The sequence below is a fragment of the Microtus pennsylvanicus genome, chromosome 14 (genome assembly GCF_037038515.1).
Source record: "Microtus pennsylvanicus isolate mMicPen1 chromosome 14, mMicPen1.hap1, whole genome shotgun sequence".
Classification (NCBI taxonomy): domain Eukaryota; kingdom Metazoa; phylum Chordata; class Mammalia; order Rodentia; family Cricetidae; genus Microtus; species Microtus pennsylvanicus.
In genome coordinates this window covers 54,049,494-54,057,866 of record NC_134592.1, presented here as the reverse complement: position 1 = coordinate 54,057,866, position 8,373 = coordinate 54,049,494, and positions in this window count along the sequence as shown.

Sequence of the window (8,373 nt, the reverse complement as noted above, 5' to 3'; positions counted from 1 at the left end):
TGTTCTCATTCTCCCCACCATTGATAGTCATGAACTCACCCTGACACTGTAAGTAAGCTTCCAATTAAATGCTTTCTTTTATAAGTTGCCTTGATCATGGTACCTCTTCACAGCAATGTAAAAGTAACTAAGACTAAATAATTAACCCTTTACCTTCCTTTCTATTTTTCTTTTGGTAAAAACAGATCTAGAATGCTAGAGGTTTCTAGCATAGGACCAGCGAGGGACTACCAGTGAAACTTTTGTTTTATTGAGCACCAACATCTCACTTATTAAATGAAAATAATAGTCCTTAGCTCATGGATTGTATTTTCATATGGAATGAGCACCTGAATACTTTGGAGGTTTGGAAGCTGAGACCGTAAGCACATAAAAGTAATTTACTGTTGTCCTAATAAAGCTTCTTCCACGCTTACAGTGAAGCTGTCCTCATGGAGCATCCACAGGGCATTTGGAGTCATGTGACCAATGCAAGGAAACCAGAGATAGTGAGCCTTCTTTTCTGCAGAATGCTTTGCACCTGTGAGCATTCAGCAATTGTTTTTTGAATGTATCATGTGAGGGACTGAACAAACCTGCAAGGTAAAATTATTGTCTCCTTCTTTCTCTCCCCCAACATAATATTTTATTAATTATTTGGGAATTTCATACAATGCACCCCCAAAATACCTGCTTCCTAGTCCTCCTGGATCCACCTTCCCACCCTTGTGCGTCTCCCCACAAAGAAAAACAAAACAGACAGACAAATAAAGCCCACCACGTCCAATTTGAGTTGCCCATATACTCACTGGAGCATGGCCAAACTCCCAGTCGCCAGCCCCTTAATAAAAACTGAGTCCCCCACGTTCCACATCAGAAGTCCTCAACTGTGAAGAGCTACATTTATTATCTCTATCTTAAAGATGGGGGTGGAGGAACCCTGACTGCCTTTATGGAATGGAAGTTTCTCTCTCAACTCCTGAGAATGCCAGAGTATGCTTGCACAATTGGGCTGTTTCTGGGCTCACGGGGTTGTAGATGATAGAGTATTCTTCTGTCCCAAGCATCTGGACAACTCTATGTTCTTTTCTTCCAGTGTCCAAAGCTTCCTAGAGGATCTTCAAAGGTGACCATCTGTGATGACTTTGAAGTCACTGAATGTTTTGCTGGGGGTGGGCTGGTAGAAAGTAGAGTGATAACACACATTTGAGAGTCCGAGTGCCAGGTACTAAATAAAACACTTCAATTTACACGATGTTACATTGCTTTTTCTTTTCTTTTCTTCCTTTAAGAGCAAGTTAGGAAACAGAATGCAGTAGCTTACTTATCACTCTCGTAAAACCCAAATAGCTACCAAATAGAACAAATAGAACATCACAAACCCAAGGCTCCCCAAGATACTTATTTGAGATCTCTTTCCTTCTCCCAAGATGTCTTAGTTGGGGTTCCTATTGCTGTGATAAAACACCACGGCCAAAGCAACTTGGGGAAGAAAGGCTTTGCTTTTGTTTACTCTTCCACATCACTGTTTATTATGGAGAGGAAGGAAGTCAGGATAGGAACTCAGAACAGGGCAGGAACCTGGAGGCAGGAACTGATGCAGAGGCCTTGAAGGGTGCTGCTTACTGGCTTGCTCCTGGTGACTTTCTCAGCCTGCTTTCTTACAGATCCCAGGACCACCAGCCCAGGGGCCATCTTCCCCCATTAATCGTTTTCAATTGAGAAAATTTGCTGCAGGCTAGCATGCAGCCAGCACCATCTCTTGGAGGCATTTTCTCAATTGCACCTCCCTCCTCCCCAGTGACTCTAGTTTGTGTCTAGTTGACATATAACTAGCCAGTACAACTGCTAGGTGGTCTTCTGTGGAGAGTACTTTTGTGTGTTTATTTGTAATATATAAACCGAGTGTGTTATATATAAACTGAGTCTGTAAGCGCCAATATTTTGGGATTATAATATGACAGATGCAGATATGCTGTTCTCCCCAGATGATAGACTCAGGCAACATGGGCCCCTCTGTATCTAGTTTCTTTGACCAACATTGCAGGAGTGAGAGATTGCTGTGTTGCTGTTCCCAAAAGCAGAGCTTGAATCATTTCCCTTGGTATACGCTGCTGTGTTTTATGGCTACACATTTTGTTAATTTGGCTTTTGATGAACATTTGGATTGCTTTCAATTTTTAGCCATATAGACAAAATGGCTAGGTTTTACAGTTTGTACTCTATAAGCATTTCTTGCTGTTACTAACAGAGTTGCTGGATATCAAATACGTGTATTTTCAACTTTAATAGATAAGGCCAGCCGTTGCTTCGTGGATCACATGAGGAAAACTGAATATTGCAAATTTAAGATTATTCTGTGAGTTCCAGAAACTTGGGTCCCAGGCCTCAGAGTTTACGTCTCTTTAGAGTTGGGCTCATGGTGGGCGACATGGCAGCTCATTGGCGGGTAACATAGACTCCTTTCAAAACAAATGGTATGTGTCTGAAGCCAACATCGGTCTTTTAAAGGGATAAAATAAGAACGGGTTGTAAACGGTTCGTTAAGCTGCGTGGTGGGCCAGTCTGGGAAAATCAACTGTTGTATGTGATGTCTCACTCCGCGCCGGGTGGGAACCATTTCCAGCACTAACTGAACTGAGATCTCTTGTGAAAGGTTTAGGTTCTTGGGGCCAGGGCCTGGAGCAGGTTTCTAGACTCCTCTGTGGTAGGGGTTGGGAGTGGGGGCATGTGCAGAGCTCAGGTACAGGAACCGCGAGGCGAGGCTTGTTGCTGGGCGACAACGGAGCTGGTCTTTTCTTCCCTATTTAGCTGGCAGAGCCTGCCTGGCCTTGTGTCCCAGTGGTCTGTGGGACATCTGGCCCATCACCATCAGCTGGGAGAAGGTCCGGGCTTCCTGCACCATCCAGGTGAGCAGAGGCCATGGATCCTGGTGCATGTAATGTCCCTTGGATCCTGGAGAGACTGTGGCAATTTGGCTGGTTCCCACTCTCTCATCCGCTTTGGTAGATTGCAACTTCACAGAAGTCTGTATCAAACATGGGGCTGACTTGGAGCAGTGATTAGCGTCGGAATAGCCTCTGGGTTTCTAAAGCCTGGAAGGAAGAGTGAAAGGGAAACTTTTCGTGGGAAAAGGAGCACGGGCAGAAGAGGAGCTAAAGAGAAAATGCCAGCGGAAGTAGATAGACTGGGCTTTGGGGAACCGAGAAAAAAGGGGTGTAGACGGCAGAGAGGCAAGTAATCAGGACAGTTGCCGGAAGTGTGTCAGTTAACAGTGGAGGCGATTAATGTCGTCGCTGACCGTTTCTGCCACCCTGAGCCTGGGTAGCTTGATTTGGACAAGCCTTAACAACCTAGGTGAGAACTCCCAATGGAGCCTATCTAGTTTCAGAATAGAGGGCTGTTTCTATTGTGTTCGGGAGTAAATGAGGTATACGAGCGAACTGCAAGGGTTCTTTGCTACATAAGACTGCAGACACACACAATACATCCTTTTGCAGACTTGTGTTAGAAAAATTTAGAAGGAGATACGATTTTTTTTAAAAAAAACATTCAGTTATAAATGTTTATAGTTTTCTCTTTTCCTATTTACCTCTTTCAGTAGTAGTATGGATTGTAAGCAGCAAACTACACAAAGGTACAGTCTATACACTGTGACATCCACACAGGTCTATAGTTGGAGGAATTTCAACAGATATTCACACCTTTGAAACAATTGCTACAATCAAGATGACTGAGTTGCTTTTTCTGCTCACTCTGCATCCATACCTGCTCTGGTTGCTCTTCCCCTAAACAGCCACTGAGATCTGCTGGGTGACAACGCAGAGCCAGCTGTGTGTTCTGCAGTTTAAGGAGGTGGTATATACACTTTTGTGCATGGCTTTATTTACTTGAGAGGGTGACTTGCCAGAGCCCCTTTCTCCGTGGTTTACTGTAGTAGCGTGGGCTTTGTTTCCTTGTGTTTAAGGCAGGGTCTCACCATGTAGCCTGGACTAAACGTCTTTGTCTCTCAAGGGCTGGCTTTACAGGCATGTTCCATCATGCTTGGCTCTGTAGTTTTGAAATCGGACACTGTAAATTGTCTAGATTTGCTTTTCCTTTTGAGAATTATTTTGATGATTTTAGGCCATTTGAAAATATCTTAGAATTAGCCTTTTTTTTCCTCTTAAAAATGTCTGCTGGGGATTTTTTGCAGACAGTAGACAACAAGCCATCGGATTCTGCTACAGTCTTCAGAGAACATACAGGAGACGGTTGATAACAGCTATCAGAATAGCTGGCTGACAGCAAAACATCTTCCATTTAATATCAAAGCAAAGTAGAAAATGTTACAGAGCAGAACAGGAAAACATCTGGAGTCCATCCTGGAGGGGTCAGTGTGGTATTGGGAGTTCTCCCTTCACAGAGACAGGAAGTGACCAGGTGACCAGAGCCTTGGCATAAGACAGACAGCTTCAGGAAATCTGTACTCCACTTTCAGTAACAGACATTTTAAGGAGAGGAAGGAAAAAGAAAAAGAGGGAGGAGGGAAGACACTTGGGGCTGTAAATGAAAAACTCTCTTGCCAGCATTCTACCTGAGCACCAACGAGATGTCATTCAAAAACAAAAATCAGGTGAACAAGCAGAGCCACCGTGGAATACTACTTTAAAACGATCCCTCCTGGTCCCAGGCACCCAGTGAGTCATAGGAAACTTAGAGCAAATGCTGCTACTATGTTCTAAAAAGTGACCAGGATACATCTCAATTATGGGGAAGAATCTTCAAATCAGTACTCAAATCAGTGAGGGGGAACCTGGATGGAGCCAGCACCTTCAGGGGACATAGATAGAGTGCAGCGGAGTGTATCTGACCAAAAAGAATTGCCCAGTGGGTAGGGCCAGCATTTGTGACCCAACCTGGCCAAAGACCATCTCTCATCGAGAACAGTATTCACCACCCAATACCTTGAAGAATGCCCATGGAACATCTGTGTATAAGGCTGCCCAGGGGTGTGATGGGCATTTGGGAGTCGTGGAAGGAACAGGAGGGCAAGGCTGGAGCAGCAGGGAGACAGACCATCCACATGGTGTGCCTCCCACTCTCCGCTTCACATGCATCTGTCTCCTGTTTACTATCTATTGCCATTTTTACAGGCCAGCTCTGTCCTGCTCTGCTCGCATTGCCCTTCTCTTCCCTTTACCTTCTCACTAGTCTTTTACTTTTCCATTGATGAGCTTTTCCCCAGAAGACGAGCTAACCTAGTCCGTGGGGTTCAGGTGTCTCAGCCTTCTCCGAGCTGGGGCTGCTTTAGGCTATCTGATTGCAGTTCCTCACCTCCCACTCTTTATTCAACCTTTGGCCACAGTTGCCTCATCTCTCCTCTTTCCCCTCTTGTCTCCACCTCCTCTTTACCTCTCCGTCCTCTCTAACCACAGACTCACTCTTTTTCCTGCGCACTTGCACCTCAGGATCTTAGCGCGCACAGTTCTCTCTCTCTTCTTTTACTTCTTAAAGCGTTGAGAGCTTAAGAGGGGGGTGGTTTTTATTTGACTAACGTGACTTTCATAGTTACACTTACCTTTTGATAGGATTCTACTCTTAGGGGAGTACTAGGAATGGAGTCTGATGTCCTGACCGCCAGGATGGCAGAGAAGGGCAGTGCCTCAACCTTACTACAACGTAATCCATCTTGAACATTGCAACTCGTCTCACTTAAATAATTATAATTAAAAAAATATCACCTATTGGTCAACTCCAGGTGCAAGTATCAACACGAAACCCGATCAACATGAAAAAAACAGTAACATGACTGCTCCAGAAATTACCAATCCCACTAATGGCTTCTCAGTGAAAGAAAATTAGATGTCATTCCAGACAAGGAGTTCAAAAAATGATTATAAATTATGTTCAGAGAACTTAAAAAAAAGACACAAACCCCTGAATAAATCCCGAGATAACAAAAAAATGCTGAATGAAATAGGAAGCCAATATAGGATATGAAAGTAGAATTCAATAAAGAGATGGAAATAGTAAAACAAACAAACTGGAAATGAAAAATTCAAGAAGTTAAATAAAAAGTTCTGTGGAAAGATTCGCCAATAGGATGGATCTATGGGACGACAGACTATCAGGGCTTGAAAGCAACATACAGGAGTTGAAACATTCAGTTAACTACGAAGATAAATTAATAAAAAGTACATGAAGGAAACCTTTGAGAGCTATAGGGCACTACGGAAAATTTAAATCTGTGATTCATGCTGTGCCATCTTGTTTAGGACACCTGCATGCATGCCTATCACTCCAGATAGGGAACTACAGACCAATGCAATGATTCCACCCACGTCGAGCTTAGAGAACCAGTGAGTTTACTGGGGTTACAGAAAACGGATGACTTATAGGCAGCTGAATCACTGAAAAGCCCATTCTGCATGAGCAATGACTCATGAAAGCTGCATCCCTGGAGCTCCCCACAAGACCCACAGGGAGAGGAAGAGTCTTTCCTTAGTTATAGTTAGTTACTGCTTGTATCATAGAGGGACGGAGCCTTGGGATCTTGAAAGCATCATCAGTGCTGTGACTTGGAAGCTTCTGCTTCCTTCCTAAGCCTTACAAGCTTCCTTCCTTCCCTCCAAGAGGGAGGGTTATGATTTGGAAAAAATTGCTGCACAAGACACAGACTTAAGGAAGAACAATTTCATTCTAAAGGCTTAGAAACATTCTCAATAAAAAAAAATAATAAAATCACAGGAGAACATTTCCCAGATCTAGGGGAAGAGATGTATATCCAGACAACATCTAGAACTTAACAGACAAGACCATAAAGTAGCCTTGTCACATCATGTTAAAATTAAAATAATGAATACACAGAACAAAGAAAATATACCCAAACTTGCAAACGAGAAACACCAAGTCATACATAAAGTTGCGTGGGGTCATCAGAATCAGAGGTCATTTCTCAATGCAAACTTCAATTTCAAAGCTCAGAAAGAAAACAGCAGCCTAAGTCCAAGCCGAAGACCAACCACACTGGCCACACTGGCTATCTGGACACAGGGATGCTTTTTCCAGATGGATCCCTCTGTGCTTCTGCAGACGAGGATGGCCAGGCTATGCTCTGGGATCTCAATGAAGCCAAGCACCTTGACATACTAGATAGTGGAGACATCTTTGCGTTTAAGCCCCATCTGCTACTGGCTCTGTGCTGCCACTGGCCCCACTGTCAAGATCTGGGACTTGAGGTTGTGTGTGGGGGGGAACCACTGTAGATGAACTGAAACAAGAAGTTACCAGCACCAGCAGCAAGGCAGGCCACCCCAATGCCCCTCCTTGGTGTGATGTGCTGATGGCCAGACTCCACGGGTTACACAGACAACCTGGTGTGAGTGTGGCACGTAGCTATTGGTACCCACTAAAAGTTTAGGATACAGTCTTAGGAATAAAACTGGGTTTCTATTAAAAAAAAAAGAAGCAGCAGTCAACCCATCTTACTCTCTGTCATAACTGGAGTAATAAAAAAAAATCTCCAAAGTAAGAAAAGCAAAGTGGATTTGTAGCTAGTTCTACAGAAGATATGTGAAGGAATCCTTTGGACTAAAAGAAAAGTAAAAACATCCGTGAAGCTGCAGTAAAGAGCAAGTCGTGCTCCAGCGTAGCTAAGCAAATGAGGAAAAAAAAAACACCAACTACTACAAATCAAATCAACAACTCTTGGGTACTAGTCATGCCAGTTTCCCACCCAAAAGACACAGAGTAGTAGACTGGTTTGAAAGAGAGGATCCATCTATTTTTGAATCCAGGAGACGTACCTCACCACAAAGGCAGATGCAACCTTAGGAAATGTGTTTTAAGCAAATGGAATGAGGAAGCAAGCATCACTCTTATAATATCTGCTAACAAAGACTTCAAGTGAAAATAGGGTGTTTCAAGTCCTGAATAACTATCAACCAAGATACCTAGCAATGTTATTTTAATGGAGAAATTTATGGGTAAATAAGAGCATTAGAAGACACACATAAGTTAATGCAATAATAACTTAGCGAGGAAATGCTTAAAGGAATACCACACACAAGAACACAGGTGTTGTGGTTAGGGTTCCCATTGCTGTGATTACACACCAGGAACAAAGGAAAGCTGGGGAGGAAAGGGTTTATGACATTCTCACATCTTATTCCATCACAGAAAGAAGTCAGGACAGGAACTCAAACATGGCAGGAACCTGGAGGCAGGAACTGATGCAGAGACCATGAAGGGGTCCTGCTTATTTATTGGCTTGTTTACGTCATAGCTTGCTCAGCCTGCTTTCTTTTTTTTCTTTTTATTTTTTTTTCTGTTTTTTTTTAATTTATTTATTAAGGATTTCTGCCTCCTCCCCGCAACCGCCTCCCATTTCCCTCCCCCTCCCCCGATCAAGTC